Raw genomic sequence first — 19,943 nt, 5'->3', positions numbered from 1 at the left:
GAAAAAATAAAATTTATTGAAATTACAAAAATAATGAATCAAATATATTTATTAAATAAAAAATTGAAATAATGTGACAATGAGTAGTAATTATACTAATTTTTAAATTTTATTAAGTTTTAAAGAGTAATAATTATTTTGGAAAATTGTAATATCAGTCATGGATAATAAATGTTGAAATGATGTGAAATGATGGAAGATATAGGGAGCATTTCATGAAGAGTTATTTTTTTCAGTGATTATCACAGACTAATTTGCTCTAAGCTAATCATATGCAAGAGTTTTGTCTGTGAAAATCACTGAAAACAATAATAATGAACACTTGGATGGATAGTACAGGGAGGTATGGAGAGAGAACACAATTACCTGGATTAACTGCTAAACTTGTAAAAAGGAGGAGAAAAGTGGGAATAGAGGGGAGGGGAAGATGGTAGTGAGGAAGGGAGCAGATTAAAGGAAATAAGGTGGTGGCTTTGTTCAAGGATTAAAAGAAAGACTACAAAGGAGATTAACAGACTGATTCATTGGAAAAGAGAATGGCGAGGGAATGGGGGAAGATAAGGGGGTGGATGGGGGAAGAGAAGGGGAGGGAATGGGGGAAGAGAAGAGGGTGGGGCTCCTCAATAACAAACCAAGTCTTGCATACTTATTGCTACACAATGTAACATTGAACTTGAAAATAAAGCACCTACATTAAAGATGCAGTACATCATGTGTGACAGTGTCAGGTGTCCCACTCTGTACACTAAATCATGGAACTTTTGGTAATGATGTCACATTGAGTGATTTTGGCAAGAAGACCCAGCTCAGATCCAACTAGAGGTCATTTTGTGAGGATTAGGGTTTGTTCCATTTAATCAAGGGGTCAGTTGCTATGGTGATACAACTTGGATGAATCTTCTGGGCTGCTGGTCATTTTTTTTTTGTATAAAATATTACTAATTTGTTTGATGAAATATCCAATAAATCTTTGAAAATGAAAAAAAAGCCTTGCCTTGTTTCTTTTTGTATGCATAATGTTCCTGTATACTAGCTGTGAAACTTGCCCTGTACATCTATTTAATCCATTGTCCCACCCCCCTTTATTTTTGCAAGCCAAAATTGACGTTCCTGATATTTATTGCTCTCGTTTTCACCAGTGGGGATCCCGGCGGGAGCACCCCCCCCCCCCTTTTATAAATTGAGAATCACTTATTGAACATATAGGCCTTCGTGTATATAATTGATTCTAGGAAAGGTTTTCATCTTCACCCTCTTACAAAATGTTCTTTTTGCTCCCCTCCATTTTCAAATTCTGGATCCCCCACTGGTCATGGGTACTGTACAAACTGTAGAAGGTAATCAAAATTTAGAAGGCTGGCATGCATCATTATTGTACAATTATTTTCAGGTACAAGGCCAAGATGAAACTTACTAATGCCGTGATATATAAATTTTAATTTTCTATCATCAACCCTCATTATTTCAATTACCTTTTTGTGCAATGTACAGGCACATGAGAGCATGCAGAAATTATCAAGGTTGAAATTATTGAAATGTAAAAACCTTGATTATTTCAGCTTATACTTAAAGAACGTCATATTTTGGCTAGCAGAAGTTTAGCCCGCCGCACTCTATACAATCCGATACAACACAATTTTTTAACAAATTGCATTTTCCATGTAAATGTGAACAAGTAAAATAATTTTAGTTGAGTATAATGCAGGAAGTGCTAAAAATAGAATGATTTGCTACAATCGGCATCAAGTCACAGCCGATGACGTTGTGATTTTGAGTTGAATTTGCTTTTATTCCTGTAGGGAGGTTTAAAATAGACTAGAATTTGTTTTTGTCATCACTATCCAGAGCTTTAATATAGGCTATTTATATTTTATAGGTTGGAATTACAATTACTTTGAAAATCAGATTGTACTGGATCTTTGAGTGTGCAGCAGGCTTCACAGACCCCCCCCCCCCCCCCCCCCCGTCCCAACCAGATTCTGGTTATATGTTGCAAAATGGATTGAAATTTATGGCAAACTTCCTTTTAAAAAATATGGCAGCCAATATTGCATTATATTGTTATTTTGAGATGAAATATTTTAATATCCACCCAAATAAAAAAAAATTGGTCAATTTCAATTTTTTTCATTGTCTAAAAAAGAAAATTAAGAGCAAATTATCGAGTCATTAGTAAATACCTCAATAACAATGCACTTTGCAGCATTCAAAGTATAAATACATTTAGAAATAAGGGGACATTTTATTTTACAAGAGTGAACTTCACAAAATAACAATATTTTTTTATTTATTAATTTTGTGATATTCTAGATTTGTTTGAAGAGTAATTTGCATATTTTCTGACAATATGCTGCAAAATTTTTCTACATTTGTATTCGTTAATATTAATAATTAAGAGACATAGTACATAAATATAGGGATTTAACAAAGCAAGAATAAATATCGCTTCAAAGTGGCAAAGGTTTTACATAAACATTGGATAAAGTTTAGTTTTGAGATATTTCTTTCATTCTTATCGTAAAAAGTTCTGCATCCGATGACAATTGGAGTTTAATTATTTTGCTGAGGTGATTATTGAAATGGGAACATATGCTTCATGAAGTTCACTCTTTTTCCCCCAAGAGCTGTGTGAAAATGGGGTAAAGAAGATGTACATAAAGGGGGCTTTCAATATTGGTCGCTCAACTGCTTCTGCAAAATATAATGTAACCAAATGGTCGCCAAACCAAGTTTGAAAGTCCCCTAGGGGGAGATCACTATTCCTCAGAGAGAGAGGGGGGGGGGGGTATAGAATGAGAGGTAGAAGAAGAAAGACAAATGGATAGAGAGATGGTGGGATAAAGATAAGGACCCCCCCAAAAAAAAGAGAGAGAGAAGATGTGAGAGAGGGAGTGTGAGAAAGAGATGTGGGAATATGAGAGAGAAAAAGAGAGAAGTGAGGAAGGGATGTAGAAAAGGTGAGATAATGAAATTGTTTGATGAAGAAAGATGACAAAGTCATGGGTTAAGTTGGATATGATTGACCTTGAGTTATAGCCCAACATCAATCGGGTGAGAACAGTTGAAAATTAAAGAGATGAAATGATGAATGAAAATGCAACTAATCTGAAGGGAGGGGGGGGGGCAAGGTTTGAATGAAACGAGAATAAATACAAGTAGCCAAGAGGAGGTGTAACACTCGTTTAATGATCAATTTTTTTGATATTGCAAGATGCTCTTAAGTCTCCTCTATCAGATGATACAACATTGCGAGACAGAACACTGACCTTTATGGTGCCAAAAATGACTTGCCCAAAAATGAAGGAAATGTTCACAGTAAAAGCAGCAATTGAATACTCCAAATTACTTGCTCCTCGCATTTTTTTGGGTGTGATTATGTTAACGATGAGTATTATAAAACTTATTACCAAAAGTGCAATATTCTGTTTATAAGATTACTAACATAACTAATGTGTAATTATCATTAGGATCTTCAATACATGAAAACAAATACAAATAATGAATAGGGATTTAACTCAATTACCAGCCTTTTGACTTAGAAAGTTTCATTACTTATGACTCTGAAAACAGGTAGACAAAATTGTTTTTAAAAATCACGTTGTTAAAAGATATTGCTTATCGAGCAATTATTCACATGAAAAAGAATTATAATTTAGAACTATTCTTTGGTTGTAACAGCTAAATCATTGATATTTCGATGTGCCTAACAACTTATTTTTTGTACTTCAAGCAGGGAGTTTGGTCAAGCTCTTGCTTTAAAAAACAGTGACGATGTTATTACACCTAACCTTTTCAATGGAATCCACAATTACATCACACATAACCACATACATGTATGCAATGAGCGATTGTTCGATTGTGAGTACTGCTTGAAATTATGTCCATTATTTTGGCGCAAGCCGTTTTTTTTTACCTCCTGGACGAAAAGTCATCTGAAATCGAAGACTTTAGAGCATCTATCAATACCAAAAAATCTCACTCTTATTCAGAAAAATAGTTTTCCACAATTTAACGTTTTGGGGGATACACACTGTAGTGGACACAAGTGTACATGGTCGAGGCTAAAATGACCAAAATGGATCAAAATACATTCAACAATGTTACATGGAAAGTATTTAGGGTTATTTTACAATAAGGGCATACATCCGTCTCTTTTCAGATTGCTTTTCGGAGAGGGTACTTTTGGACAGAAATTGATTTGACAATTCCTTGGAATGTGGACTGTCTGAATAGAAGAGGATGCGTGCGAAGTAAACATTTTAAGTTTGTTGCATTTTCCTCAAAGACAAAGACGTTATTCAAGTCATGTTTAACGATGTATAAAAACGCCAAATTTGGAGGGGATTCTTTTGGATAAAACTGGCACCCTATACTTTGGGTTGATAGTCACGAAAATCACATATCTGTAGCTTTGGGGGTTTTCAACTTTTTTAAACAACTGCGTTTAAATTATTAATACTGATTGGTAAACACTTCTAAAGATTGCTAATATTTAAGGTGAGAGGGCTCGACATTGAAAGAAGAAAAACACGAAATGGGGCAGTATTTATTTTTTTGCCCTAACATGCCAGATATGGTAAATTTTGAGAAGTAAACGTGTATCTTAGTATTTTTTCTCTTGTAGTTTGATCAAAGTTTCAGTAGTGCCTAATAGATTGCCATCATAGATTTGAAATTACAGTTCACATATATGTTTTATGATGCACATAATGCCCCCTTTAAAACATACCCTGATTGTACATCAACCCTTAATAAACACTTAACAGAAATAAGCAAAACCTTATAACGATTATCATTCTCTTCGGATAAATAAGAATGGTGTAAATGGTCATTGTGCTGATCAACAGTGATCAAAATTTATCACAAGCTCATAAATAGGATCATTAATTGAGATCAGGGGCCCATCTTACAAAGAATTTGCGATTGGTCCGATCAATCGCAACTATGGAAAGCCAGCAAAGTCAACATATAAAATACATGTTTGTTCAAAAGATTTTCTAGAAATGACGTATATTTATACATTCACTGTTTTTTTTCTTGACAATTCAGTATGCTTCTCTTTGTTTTCAAGGACATTGAGGAAAATTTCCTGAAGGAAAAACCATGACATTGATGGATTTTCATATACTTGATATTGATCGGATCAAGTCGTAACTCTTTGTAAGACGAGGCCCTGATGTATATAGAATGATCACATTACTCTACATCAGAAAGTCTTCAAACGTGCACATATCTAACAATAATCCCCGCAATAATCACCAAAGAAACCATCGCAATCTTGAACTTGCAACACATATTTTTTTTAAAACTCCTTTATACTTATAAACAGAATTTTGACAGCTTTTACCAGTAACGGTTTTATTGACATACACTGTATATGTATAGTTTTCATAGACTCCGGCACAGACATTTAGCACGTGATTAAGGTGGTCAAAATAACTAAATTGGTCAAAATACTTTTGGTATGTTTTATGTAAAGTATTAACACTTTGCACCAACTTTATGTTTTAAAACACACCTTCATACTAATTTTATGTATGATTTGAACTCTTTTCGAATAGATTTAAGTGATTGGTTCTTATCTCCATTGGTTCTTATCTCCACGGATTGTGTGAATTAACACATTGTAACAGATGAATTTCTCAAAGTTGCAAGTTTCATTAAAGGTGAAGTCCACCCCAGAAAAATGTTGGTTTGAATAAATAGAGAAAAATCAAACATATAATGCTGAAATTTGATAAAAATCGGATGCAAAATAAGAACATTAAGAAATTTTGAAGTTTCGCTTATTTTTCACAAAACAGTTTGCACAACTCGGTGACATGCAAATGAGACAGACGATGATGTCCCTCACTCACTATTTCTTTTTTTTTTATTGTTTGAATTATACAATGTTTCATTTTTTTTTTTACCAATTTGACATTAAGGACCAACTTATACTGAACCATAACATGTTATAACAATGGTAATGCCATATGTTCAGGGAGGAATCAAACTTTGTTTCACTGAAAGATGCGGACTAGAATATTTCATATTTTATATAATACAAAAGAAATAGTAAATGGATGATGTCATCAGTCCCCTCATTTGCATACTGACCAGGATGTGCATATAACCTTTTTGTGAAATCAAGCGAAATTTGAAAATGTCATAACTTTCTTAATTTACATTCGATTTTGATGAATTTTTTTTATCAGTGTTATGCTTGTTGGATTTTTCTCTTTTTATTCAATTCAAATGGGGTGACTTGTTTTTTAAATGGGCCGAGTATGTGCCGAGCAGTGTATTTTCGTCACATCAGCGAAGAAGTTACGTCAAGCAGGGCGAACCGTTTCTCTCTGTGTCATTAATCTGTGATACACCCATACTGTGGACACACCTTGTTCATACAGAATGTGTTGACTATATTACAACATGTATTCATACAACTGACTATGATTATGAATGTTGACTATAACACACTGTGATGACTATGTGTTATTTCACCGACTTTGAGACATGAGTGAGTGAGCTCCGCGACGTACTATGGAGGATTCAGGAACAGAGAAAATGTGTTGTCAAATGCCCTTCATGAGAACGAACAGCCAAGAAGTCTTTGTCGAAAATTACTGGATCAAAACAGCAGTTTCGTCCTAGACTCTGGACAAACGACATATTTCCAATTTTTCGTCAGCTCCGAAAATTAGTACGAAACTGCTGTTCCGGTTCACCAATTTTAGACAATAATTCCTCACAGCAGCTGTTCTTTAATTGTCAGTCATTATTTTGATGAGCATTTTCAATACTGTGTTCTTGAACCCCTCTGTACAACGCGGAGCGAGAATTACATATACACGGCATATACAGCACGGGAATTTCCTCAAGAACGATAAATACCTAAACAGAATTCACTTCGAGCATTTATAGGCCCTGTCTACAGGTAATGTAAATTTTCCCGCAAGCAAGGTGAGACGGAGGTTGTGTTACCTCGTCCTTTACGTCATTTTATCTGAATAACGCCCCCGGGATAACGCCACTAGATATATCGTTTAATGATTGAAATTCGTAACGTTGTCCCATGCGTGGAAGGCGACATGATTTTGGTTGACATGTTTTGATCAACAAATCTTGTATATTGTACAAAGCTTCTTTTTTTAACGTCCCCGAGCTCGAGAACATTCCCGTTATGTAACGTTAAGTGATCACTCGGGCTCGGGCAGGCCGCGGATGACCAACTGGATCCATGACACCCCTCATCATGATGAGACTGCTTCGGGTGAACTTGGTATAACCATGGTATCGTCTTGGTATATTCCTCAACCAAAGTTCACTGCCCAGACCCTATTCCTCCTCCTGGCATAACTGGCTCATCTCAAGTGGGAAATCGGATTAGCCGTTCAACAGTTACGTCAGACCTCATTCTCACCGTGAGATAACCACATGCGGATGCCTTCCAAGCAACATCATCTTGTCCACCTGACCCGCCATATAACCTAGCTCCTGATAATTACCTCTTCTATCCCTCGTTGAGCAGCTCGCAGGTCCATGGTCGCATGGATGGTGATTGCATACACGAGCGAAGGCCATATTCCACTTGACAATTGACATAATTGAGGCTCAGATGTACATGGATTAGTTGGTAATCAATCGTATTCAATGTGATACAAGTCTTGGTCGATACCAGGTTAATTCGTACGCTGGATGGAAACAGAAAAGGAATAAGAGTGAAACAGTATTACACAATTTTGTTCCGTTTCTCGTCTATGACCTCCAACAAAATTAAGACATGCATACAGAGCTCCTTTCATAGAGTTACAACTAGCCTATGATAATAATATGGGAACTACTATGATTACAGAGCTTTTAGCAGCAAATCGCTATCAAGGTTTCCGTGGTAGTTACAATGACAAAGTTAATCATGTGTTGCCATATGGTAACAAAATATTGTGGAAAATTTAGGAAAAAGTCTTGCGGATCGAACTTCTTCCTTAGTTTTTGACACGAACATTTTGTCTTGAGCGACATGCAAGATCCATTTTCCAAATGTGTTGGAAAATGCGTTTCCATGGTAATGGCATATTAAAGCATTAAGATCGAACCTCTTGTTCAGTTTATGACTTATGCTCCTGAAATTTGGTACATGAAGTAAAGGTGGACAAGACACATTTTCGTATATGTGTCAGAAATTGTGTTGCCATTTTACAGCATAAATTATAATATTACCAAAGACCTAATTGCAGATTCGAATTCCCTCCTAAGTTCTTGACCAGTGCTCGTGAAAATTGCTACAAAAAAATTAATGGTCTCGGTGTAAAGAAATGCAAGACCAATTTCCAAATGTGTTAGTAAATTGTGTTGCCAATAAAACACATAAGGAAACTATCCAAAACACGGAATAGAACGGGAGGAAGAATGTTTCAAAGGGTTGTAAGAAAAGAACTCGTGAAGAGTGCTTGTCAGATTTCGCAATAGCTGTGAAAAGCCATTGAAAACCCTTGCATCTGTTTGGAAAAGAGGGGGAGAGAGTAACAGTCTCAGTAAAAAAAAATCACTTACATGCACTTAAAATGCAAAAACTCTGGTGTTGATTTAACACCAGCCCGGAATCTATATATGTCCACACCGGAGAAGTGTTAAACAACACAAGTTTCGTTTTGGTCTAACACCAGATAGGTTTTTATACACCAATTAGTATCAAAACAGCATCTGTTTTATTCCAAACTGGTGTTGTTTCAATACTTCTCTGGTGCGGACATATATAGATTCCAGGTTGGTGTTAAATCAACACCGGAGTTCTTGCAGTGTATACTCTCCTGAGCTGCACTTGCAATGCTTTTCTTTATCAGACACCAGGTATTGTGAGAATCGGAATATAATTTTGGAATGGGTCTCAAACCTATGACCTGCTCATCCAGAACCAGAAGACTTAAATTGCCTACCTCTTGCATTAAACATATTGGAGTATATTGTGATCCATGTCGCAGCATGGAGCTAAAGATGCAAGCCGTATGGACGTTTCGCCGTGTATTTATCCTATATAAAGAGATAAATGACAATGTTAAAAATACTACATCCACAAAAGCCATACTACAGGCAAAACAATCATGACACAACCGAACATTATTTTCACAGGCATATTGAGCCGAAGACTTATAGACATTTCAGATTTCACAAACTTCCAAACTGAAGAAAAAAAAACGATGGTAAAAATTGTTCAACATTGTATATGATTCGTATTTCATACCTGTTATTGTCATTCTGATAAAGTACGCGATAAGCACTTTATAAGCAATACTCGTCAGTAAATGTGCCCACAATTCATACAAGTTATCGGAAGAAAAGAGCCTAAGATTTCATTTCTGATTTCCATTATCTTCCTTATTCCATTCTCCCTTTCACAAAGTTTTTCTGTACAATTCAACTTATGTAAACAAAATGGGTTAGAAACGTTCTCATCCATCACAGTTTTTCGCAAATATTTGTGAGAATTTTTAACAAGTACAACACAAGCTCACCTGTATCGGTTGCATCCAGTATTATGCCTAAATGAAGACACCATGCGCTCTAAAGGCAGTTAGATTGAAGTCAAAGTTCAGCCCAATCACACTGAAAAAGAAAATAAATATAAACACCAATTAAATGATCCGCCAACTGTATATTCTAGAATTATTTTGTTCATATGCATACTATTACTATTTACATCAATATTTATCATCATCGTCATCATCATCATCGATATTAATTTTGTTGTTATTACTAATCAAAATATTGGTGTTCATACCGCAATATCGGACACTCTTTTATAATAATGAACAGGATGACATAATTCGGGGATTTTCCCTTGAAATTTCTCACCAACATTTTAAAGGACTATGTTTGGATGAATAGACCAGTTCGTAGTTACTCATGGACAATTTTCGGTCAAATGACCTTTCATTTCTTTCATTATGATAGGCAGATTTCAAAGCAAAATATTACGTAAGCTTGCCTTACATAGCAGGATGAAGAAATTGAATAGACCAGGTGACTAGAATAGCACACCAATGAACACTTTATGAAGGTATTTGTTGCATTCCTACTTTGAATGCATATCATAGCATGTTGCACAATGTACTTGGCAAACTGTGTAAACCAGTCGTTCGTGGACGCGTTGTTGTTTTTTGTGGATGTAAATGAAAACCACAATTCAAAAGAATATATGAATAATCAAGACATCAAAGTTGGTGCTTATCTCATTAGATTTTAAACCACCATGTCACTTTAGTACAAATGACCTTCCTCTGATCATGCGTAGAATCTTTTGATCATGCGCAGATAGGAACTACGAACTGGCTTATTACTAAGTATCTCATTAAACAAAATTCGGAACACCAAAATGCAAATACAATTCATAGATTTAAAAGGAAATACAAGAAAACGTGCTTCTCTTAACACTCTATTCACTCTCCATTCTACATTTCTATGCAGGTCTACATTTTCAATTCGGTATTTTACTATCAAATGCACATGTATTTTTTGTTTATTAATGTATCTATGTTTGTTAATACCTATGTCACTCAGTCTTTATTTTCTATCTATAATATCTGAATTTAAATTGTTTTATGAATTTTTTTCTGTATGTTGTTATATATTTTATTAATTTCAACAGAACCATGTTGGAAAAAGAGTATATATTAATACCTTGGTCACATTTGCTCTACGGCGGCCGTACGGCGAGTCGAAAACAGCCGTTTCATTAATTTTAATTTAAACCACCGATATGTAGTTGGTACAAAAATGTTTAAACGGCTGTTTTCGACTCGCCGTGTGGACGCCGTAGAGCAAATGTGACCAAGGTATAACTTAACATGTCTATCCTGTGTATTTTTTTAATGAATGAATAAATAAGAGCGCGAAGCGTGAGCTCAAGTTGAGTGTAAATAGATGAGCGTGGTAAGTTTATCAATAAGAATGCGAGCGCGTAGCGCAAACTGAAATGTGTATGAACTTACCAGATAACGGGACATTCTAAGCACACTTTTAATCATTAACATGAGGCCTAGGTAGCGAAACAAAGCGCGAAGCGTTTTTTTATGGTTACAGCCCGATAGACCGCGGGTCCGATACTCCGCGGGTCCGATAGACCGCGGGTCCGATAGACCGCGGGTCCGATAGTCCGCGGGTCCGATAGACCGCGGGTCCGATAGACCGCGGGTCCGATAGACCGCGGGTCCGATAGTCCGCGGTGTGTGTAAAATTATGATCAGGATATAGTGAGATCCAATGTCATCAAGAGGTCAAAAGGCCAATGATACGAGCCCATGGGGTTCCATAACGATGACCCAAAGGACAATCGCCCCCTGACATCTACTTCAAGGAAAATATTATCCCCATATTTTTATCGTGCAGGGACTGTTACCCCCCACCCCCCGGAAATTTACCCTCTAGACGCCATACGGAGCCTCTAAAATGCCATCGACTTGACGACATGGCGAGATACTTTATCTTGCCTTGTCGACTAAATAAGCTTATTATGTCCGCATGGCGCGATACGTTATCCTGCCAAGTCAGTCCACCTATATAAAAAGTTATATGTCAACATGGCGAGATATTTTATCTTGCCAAGTCGACTTAAATAAGTTACATGTCAACAAGGCGATATATCGGGATTCTCGCCGGGACTTGTACACTTCATATCTCGCCATGTGGACATATCGACTTGACAAGATAGAATATATCGCTATGTCGAAATAATAAGCGTATACTTAGGCGGTGGAAGCGGGGGGGGGGGGGGGGGGGTATTTCCCCTCTATGTTTTGAGGTGGGGGACGGTCCCCCCTAGATTTTTAGTTGAGAACCTTTTTGTTTGCTTGTCAATTTGTTTTCTACGTCCCCCCCCCTAAATTGAGGTGGGCCCCCCTAAAATCTTTTTGTCCCCCCCCCTAATTTTGGTTGATAACCTTTTTTTTTCTTGTCAAGAAATTTTGGTGGTCCCTCCTATCAATTTTGGTTGATTTGCTTGTCAAAATTTTTACCTGTGTCCATCCCAAAATTTCAGGTGGACCCCTAATTTTGTTTGCCTTCCGCCACCAATGATTAATTAAGACATGGCAAGATAAAGTACCACGCCATGTCTTCACGTTGATGGCATTTTCAAGGCTCCGTACTAGGGGTAATTGTCTGGAGAGTAAATTTCCGGGGGGGGGGGGTAACAGTCCCCGGTGGTAAAAATATGGGGATAATGTTTTCCTTGAAGTAGTTGTCAGGGGGTGATTGCCCTAATTGGGTTATTGTTATAGAAGCCAGGCGCGGATCCAGGATTTCGTGGGGAGGGAGGGGGGGGGAATTTGACCTGATTTTTGGCGCCCATGTGTACTTTTCGAAAAATGGCGCCCACTCCCTCCTGGCCAGGCTAACTTAAGTGCCTTAAATGGATTTTGAATTATCTTATAATCACATAAAAAAAAAACAAAGACCACTTTTTCATGTGTTCTATAAAAAAAAATCCATCAATATATAATGTGATATCAATGGGAGCGCGAAGCACGAGCGATGGGGGGGGGGAGGGGGTTCAAATTGGTGTAACTTCTAATAACCAGAGTAGGCCCTACTAGAATATTGTGTGAACGGGAGCTGTAGTTTCTGTACTGTTGATTTAGAATACCCTTCAATAATATTAATAACCTCTTGGGAATAATGCAATCTCGAAGCAATCGACTAATTCTCCTCATCAGTGGCGTATTTATTCAGCATGGGTGCACGGGGGGGGGGGGGGTGGCGACGGCACCAAGTTAAAAAAGTAAATGAAGTGGGAGGGGGTAGACGTTATAAAGAAAATCTGAGATTTCATTCTTAAAAACACATTGAGGTATCTCACATGGCCTAAATAAATAATGAGAACGCGAAGCGCGATCTGATTTTTTAAATAGATTTTTCATGTATTATATCCTGAAAGCCTAAGTCAGGGGTGGACCCAGCTTCCGCCAATAGGGGGAGGGGCCATTTTTTCACCCATATTTTCCCCGATCGGCCGCTCAAAGTTGATTTTTTTTTCTTTGAAGGGGTTGTCCCAGTGCCGTAACGAGCCAACAATTTCGAGGGGGCTCGATATGGTGTATCGCATAAAATTAATAAGAAGTTGCCAGTGAGCGAAGCGAGCAAGCAAATATGCCGACATTTTTATTACAAAAATACAAGGTTGTGATAGATTTTGACATAATATTTGGTAAATAATATTATATTTCATCCTTATCCATTTCATTTTCTCTCTATTTTTTCTTAGTCTTGATTCTCTCTTTTTTTTTGGGGGGGGGGGGTGGGCAAAATGCCCATGTCCTAACAGTCATTTCCTAGCTTTACTTTATAAGCCACATAAATGTGTAATAATCTCTTAAGCCCTATGTAATCTAAAAATGAAATTTCATGTATTTTGTCCTGAAAATTGAAAATTTTGGGCAATGTTTGTGAACCTGAACAGGACGCGTATGTAATTAGATAATTACCACGAGCGCGAAGCGCGAGCAGAAATGTTAAATATTCGTTCTGGCCTGGTCGAAAAGGGACCTGTTAAGGATGTTTTGTAGTTAGCCATTAAGACGATACATATTTCAACGATTAAATAATGCGAGAGCAAAGCGCGAGCTGAACATTTTTGATATTCCAACCTAAAAAGATGAGATTTCAAATCCCCCTATGGGACATTCGATTCATGTTTGTCAATCATGAAAAAGCATGGATAATTTTTGGTATCTTTTTACAATAATAATGCGAGCGCAAAGCGCGAGCAGAACATTTTTGATATTCTGATCCGAAACTGGATAATTTTAGCACATTTTGAATAAGATCAAGCTTTGTATCTCAAAAAACATGCGTGCGCGTGTTTTAGAGTTCGACAGAATCCTGGCAATCTGAATACATTTCATTTTTCATCATAAAAATCAATAATGCGAGCGCAGAGCCCGAGCTGAAAATAATATTTGAAATTCCGATATGAAAAGGGTCAATTTAAGCACTGTTTACAGCACTGTGTATATAGTGAAATTTGATAGCACTATATAAATAATGCGAGCGCGAAGCGCGAGCTGATATTTTATTATTATTTTGACCTAGGATCGAGACATTTTAGGCCTAAGGACATTTTGTCATCATATAATAATGATGACTGTCTTCTATTTCTTTTCCTAAAACTTGTCGATATTTATTTCTGAAAAAGGGAAAATTTAGTTATTATGAATTCATACAAATTTTATTTAATATTTATTAATCTGTTAAGCCTAGTGTGTGAAATTTGTTGCCAGTGCATGAGGCCTGAAAACTGGATATTTTAAGTATTTTTGTAATCATGAATAGGATTCATTGGTTGATATATTTTTAGCAAATAATGCGAGCGCAAATCGCGATCCGGAATTTTTTAATGGGGGGATTTAAGTAGTTTGTTATAGAATTAATATATAGGTATACATAACTCATCAATCAAAATGCGAGCGCACAGCGCTAGCTCATAGGCCTTTATTATTATTTTTTACAATCGAGACACCTGAAAAGGTATATTTAGACAATCTTATATGAAATACAAAAAGACAATAGGTAGGCCTACTTGGCAAATAGTGCGAGCGCACAAAATGTTGTAAATGTTGATTAAAACCATAAAACGGACATTTTCCAGAGCACTTAAAAACATAAATTGGTAAATAAAACAAAATAATGAAAGATCGATGTCCGAGCTGAATTATGTTTTGTATATTGATATCAAAACTTGATATTTTAAACTACATATCAGCATATTGAGCAAGATATGTATCTCATCGAACAGGCAATGCGAGCGCGATGCGCGAGCGAAACTTTAATATAGTGACATTAAATATTTTCAAAAATTGTTTTCCAAGTCTTCTCCTGACCTTATTTTATTCACTCGTCTTCCTCCTGTTATGTTTCGTCTTCTTTTTTTCTCCTTTCTTCCCCCCTTTTTTTCTTTCCCCGTTTTTCCCAATTTATTTGCTCTGTCAATAGGGGGGAGGTTGCCCTCGGGCCGCCTGGATCCATCTATGTTAGTAGTTGTTATGATGAACACGATGCATATCTATTAAGAAATGAATGCGACCGCGAAGCGCTAGCTGAAAACTTGATGAAATGAAAAATACATTTTCAGTTGTCAGGTTAGAATATCAAATATTTTCAGCTTGTGCTTCTCGTTCGCATAAAAAACTGTAAGGTCGGGATGCGTATATAACTAAACAATTTATTGATGCCAGCGCGAAGCGCGAGCTCAATTTTTTTATATACTGACTTAAGAAAGACTAAGGTATAATTCCTATTCTAATTGCTTGTCCTTTTTCTCTTTTTTTATGTTTCTTACCCCTTTTTTGCGCCACCATGGGGGGGGGGGGAATCTTTGCCCCCTGGATCGGCCAATGTATGTTGACTTGAAAAACACTAACACTTACATGTGGGATTGATGCAGAGGATGCATACCTCATTAATCAAATATTGCGAGCACGTAGCGCGAGCTGAATTTGATAATAACCCTTTTTTGTGACCCTGAACAGGGTATCTATCTCGCTAAACAGACTTAAAACTCGAAAACATTGGTTTTGTCTGTTATCGTAAAGGCGGGATATTTTAATTCAGCCGCATTAATTTAAGTTTTTTGGGCAGGACATATATTTCACTATAAACAGGCAATACGAGCAATGTTGCGCCCCCCGGTCAAAAATGAATTTGCATTAAGCCCCCTAAGTTCAAGGTCAATTTGTCGCCCTCGGTTGAACATAAACTTGGCGCCTCCATGTGAAATATAACTTTGCCCTCCCTCCCCCTCTCTGAAACATGTATTTGTCGCCATATGGTCAAAATTCAAATTAGCACTCCCCTAGTTCGAATATCAATTTGGCGCCCCCCTCCAGTTCAAACATCAGTTCGGCGCCCCATAGTTCGAACGTCATTTTGGCGCCATCAAATCGACGTCCAGGTCAACATCTCCCTCTTCCGTTTCCCATCTCCATTTCTTTTTTTTTTCTTTCTCTTATCCTCATTCCCCTTCCTTCCTTTCTCTTTCTTTCTCTCTTTCTTTCCCCCTCTTCCTCTCCCCTTTTCTTCTTCTCTTCTTTTCCTCCTCTCTCTCTCTTTTTCTTCTCTTTATTTTCCCCTTTTCTTCTCTTTTTCCCCCATCTTTTCTTTCCCCCTTTTCTTCTCTTTTTCTGTCTTTTCTTTCCCTCTTTTCCTCTCTCTTTTCTCGTTTTTCTTCTCTTCCTCCCCCCTTACTCTTTTTTTTCCTCTTTTCCCATCTTCCTCTCTCTTTAAATATTATTCTCTTCCTTCCTCTTTTTTTTTCTTCTTCTTTTCCTCCTTTTCCTTACTCCGTTCTTAATTTTTCTTTTCTTTCTTTTCCCCTCTTCCTCTTTTTTTCTCTTTCCCCTTTACTTTTCCCTTTTTCTTTTCTTTCCTTTCCCCCCTTTTTTCTTGTAATCTTTGTTTTCTTCTCTCCCTCCCCCTTCCCCTCTCTCTCGCTTTCTTCTCTTCTTTTCCCATCTTCCTCTCTCTTTTTTTTCTTATCTTTCTTCCCATCTTCCTCCATTTAAATATTCTTCTCTTCCTTCCTCTTTTGTTTCTTCTTTTTCCTCCTTTTCCATTCTCCTTTCTTTTCTTCTCTTCCTTTTCCCTCCTCTCTTTTTTTCTCTTCTTTCCCCTTTTCTTTTCCCATTTTCTTTGTCTTTCCTTTCCCCTTTTTCTTCTCTTTTTTTCTTCTCTTCCTTTCTCCTTCGTACTCTCTTTTCTATTCTCTTCTTTTCCCATCTTCCTCTTTCTTTTTTTATTTTCTCCCTTCCCCCCCCCTCTTTTTTTGAGCTGGGGGGGTGGGTTTGGGGGGGGGCTGAGGCAGTTCCCCCTCGGCCCCCATGGATCCGCACCTGATAGAACCCCATGGCCTCGTATCATTTGACCTTTGGACCTCTCGATGACATTTGATATATCTGATCATAATTTTACACACATTGCGGACTATCGGACCCGCGGTCTATCGGACCCGCGGACTATCGGACCCGCGGTCTATCGGACCCGCGGTCTAACGGACCCGCGGTCTATCGGACCCGCGGTCTATCGGGATGTCCCCTTTTTGATATATACTGAACTGAAAAGTTCGAGTCCACCCAAATAAAAATTCGGTTTGAATAAAATGGGGAAAATCAAACTTGCAACTTAATGATACAATCAAGAGAGTCGGTGATGGCTCTCACTCACTATTTCTTTTATATTTTATTGTTTGAATTATACAATATTACATTTGGCCGATTTGACAAAGACGAGATTCTTCATCAATATACAATGTGTTACAACAATGGCAATTCTTATGTGTTGAGGGAAGAACAAGCTTTGTTTTACATTAGGAGAAAAAATAAAAATATTTCATAAAATAGAACACAAAAGAAATAGTGAGTAGGTGAAGCTATTGGTTTCCATCATTTCCCTCATACCTGCAATGACGTGAATAATTACTGTTATGTAAAATTAAGCGGAACTTAAAAATACTTTCCTTATTCGAAATTCGAATTTCAGCATTATGCTTGTTTCATGGTTTTTTTTTTAAATCAAAATAATTTGGGGAATGGGTGTACATCCCTTTAATGTTTGTTCAAGGAATTGGAGATGATACGTGCCCGTATACAAAAAATGCGAAGCGCGACAAGATTTTTTTTTGTTACATATATAATGAACTTGAAATTTTATTTAAAAAAAACTGTTGGTAGGAATTTGTGATCAGGATAAATGTGCCATTCATATAGGCTCATAATGCGGGCGCGAAGCGCTTGCTGAAATAACTAATAATATTGTTCAATGTGGGATTTACGCATATTTGTTAACAAATAGTGCGAGCGGGAGACAGGAGCTCATGTTTTGTGAAATCAAGCGAAACTTTAAATTATGTTGGAACAGGTAGAAAACATCACTAAGCTCATAACGTGTATGAAGCATGTAACCCAATTGTAAATGAACTTTTGATGATGGCCCACATTGTAAATATAATAATTGAAAATTACTGATCCGTTACTCTTATAAATTATTATTGTTTCAATAATTGATCTTATTCATACCTGCATGTTTTGAATTAACTTCTAACCTTTCTTTCCAATACACCATTGACATTTTCTTTATCTTGTAGAAACTTGAAAGCTTCTCTCTCTTTATTATTGTTCCAATTGACATTCGTTTTATATTATTATGCTAAATACTGTATTTTACATGTCTTACTTAGCACCTGCTTGTACACTTTTTTCATGACGAATGTTTAGGTGATATGCAGTTACCAGATTTATATTTTGATGACGGCGATTACTTTTCTACTTCATTCTAATTATTACACTTCAACTGTAGAAATCTTTTTCATAGTTTTGACTTTAGTTGATTTACTCTGGAGTATATATGTAACTCATAACTTGATCATAAAATTTATAATAATGCAGATTTCATTTAAAAGAAGAAACATACTTTCGCTGGGGAAAAAAATCATAATCTTTATACTTTATCATCTGCTTAAATAATTAAAAAAAAATCCTATGACAGGATCCGTAAAATTTGACTCTTGAAAACGGGGTTGTGCCACAATCTATACTATTCAGTGAAAAGTAATATCTAACATTTTGCCAACTTTTCCTTAAACCTTTATAATAACCGTATAAACCTTAAATCGAAATTCGCATTTAAACCGTAATGTATTTGTATGTTTTGTGTTCATTGCCTCTATTGGCGAATTGGCAGACACCTGTTTATAATTGAGCCATTTTAAAAATGTTCCAAAAGATTTTAACACTGTTTTGAGCATTAAGATTATTATTATTATTATTATACTTACCCGGTCATCACCAAACTGGTGTTTGAAATCAATTTCTAAAATATGTATCATTTTCTCTCACGTGAATATCCAATTTTCTGTCGGATGTGCTATTACACAAGTACCAGTCCTATATCCGATGTTTAAAGTCGATCTGCTGTCGTTATGGCGCCTTAATTGGTAAGACATCATTCCTATCATGAACCTCTACGGCATGTTGAAGAACAACAGCTACATAATTATGTTTAGCGGTACACATTCCAAGCTCTGTTTATCTCCCTTTTTCAGTATGCTATCAGTGGTAACATGGAAATACACTGTTGTTTTGAAATCCATGTGACACTTCTTCCCTGTCCTCCTCAATGAATTGAATATGTATGATTGTCATCAACAATAACTACGTGATGGACGAATCCAACATGCTGTTTTATACGATGCCGATCTCCGATTAAAGCGGAATAAGAAGATAAAGCTTCTTTTGTTGTAACTGGCATTCCTGTCGTTCGAATTCACCTGCCCATCAGCTATTCAAAATTTCCCGCCATTGTTTGCTCGTTTTTCGCACCAGTGCACGTAATCACAGAGTCATTATTGTGGGCGGTATAGTGTAACATGTCACTCATTGAAAGGCAAAGTTTTGGTGGAATCATTTGCAACACATCATTATTTGAATTTTAACGTTATTTCAAGTCCTGGAATTCTTATAGGAAAAACAGAAAATTAAAATGAAATTATATTTTTTCTCCAAAACTGCATGTTGACTATTTTGATACCACTAGAATCCTTGTCGTCAGAAATGGTGGTTAAGGTGCAAAAACTAGTATTCTAGGTTATTTCAAGCGTTTAGAAGTCGAGATAATGTCGAATATCCCCCTATTTTGGCGGCCATTTTGGAAAATCCAATATTGCGGCCATTTAATGGATCAGTGCAATTGAAAGCATTGTTATTCTGATTCATTATACAATAGCGTTTCAAAATGTATAGTTTTCGATTTCTCCCCCCCCCCCCCAAAAAAAAAAAAAAAAAATCCTGTGAAATGATAGTGAAACCTACTATAAAGAAACATGCAGCATGTTGGGCACTCATGCACAGAGTCTTACTGAAAAGATATGGACAGAAGACAATCACTTTTAATCCATTAACAAAACATTTAATACCACG

The 19,943-nt window shown here is 36.6% G+C and overlaps 1 long non-coding RNA gene across 1 annotated transcript; it reads right to left on the bottom strand.

The window, feature by feature from the left end:
* Positions 1-3,166: 3,166 nt before the first annotated feature.
* Positions 3,167-19,694, bottom strand: LOC129265835 (uncharacterized). The gene is made up of 4 exons (XR_008584978.2): positions 18,803-19,694; positions 9,495-9,585; positions 8,919-9,012; positions 3,167-7,676 (listed from the first exon to the last, which is right to left on the bottom strand). It is a non-coding gene; the product is annotated as an uncharacterized LOC129265835 (long non-coding RNA).
* Positions 19,695-19,943: the final 249 nt, after the last annotated feature.

Source organism: Lytechinus pictus, chromosome 7 (assembly GCF_037042905.1).
Source record: "Lytechinus pictus isolate F3 Inbred chromosome 7, Lp3.0, whole genome shotgun sequence".
NCBI classification, from domain to species: Eukaryota; Metazoa; Echinodermata; class Echinoidea; order Temnopleuroida; family Toxopneustidae; genus Lytechinus; species Lytechinus pictus.
The sequence above is the reverse complement of the archived record's forward strand: the minus strand, read 5'-3'. Positions and strand labels throughout refer to the sequence as shown.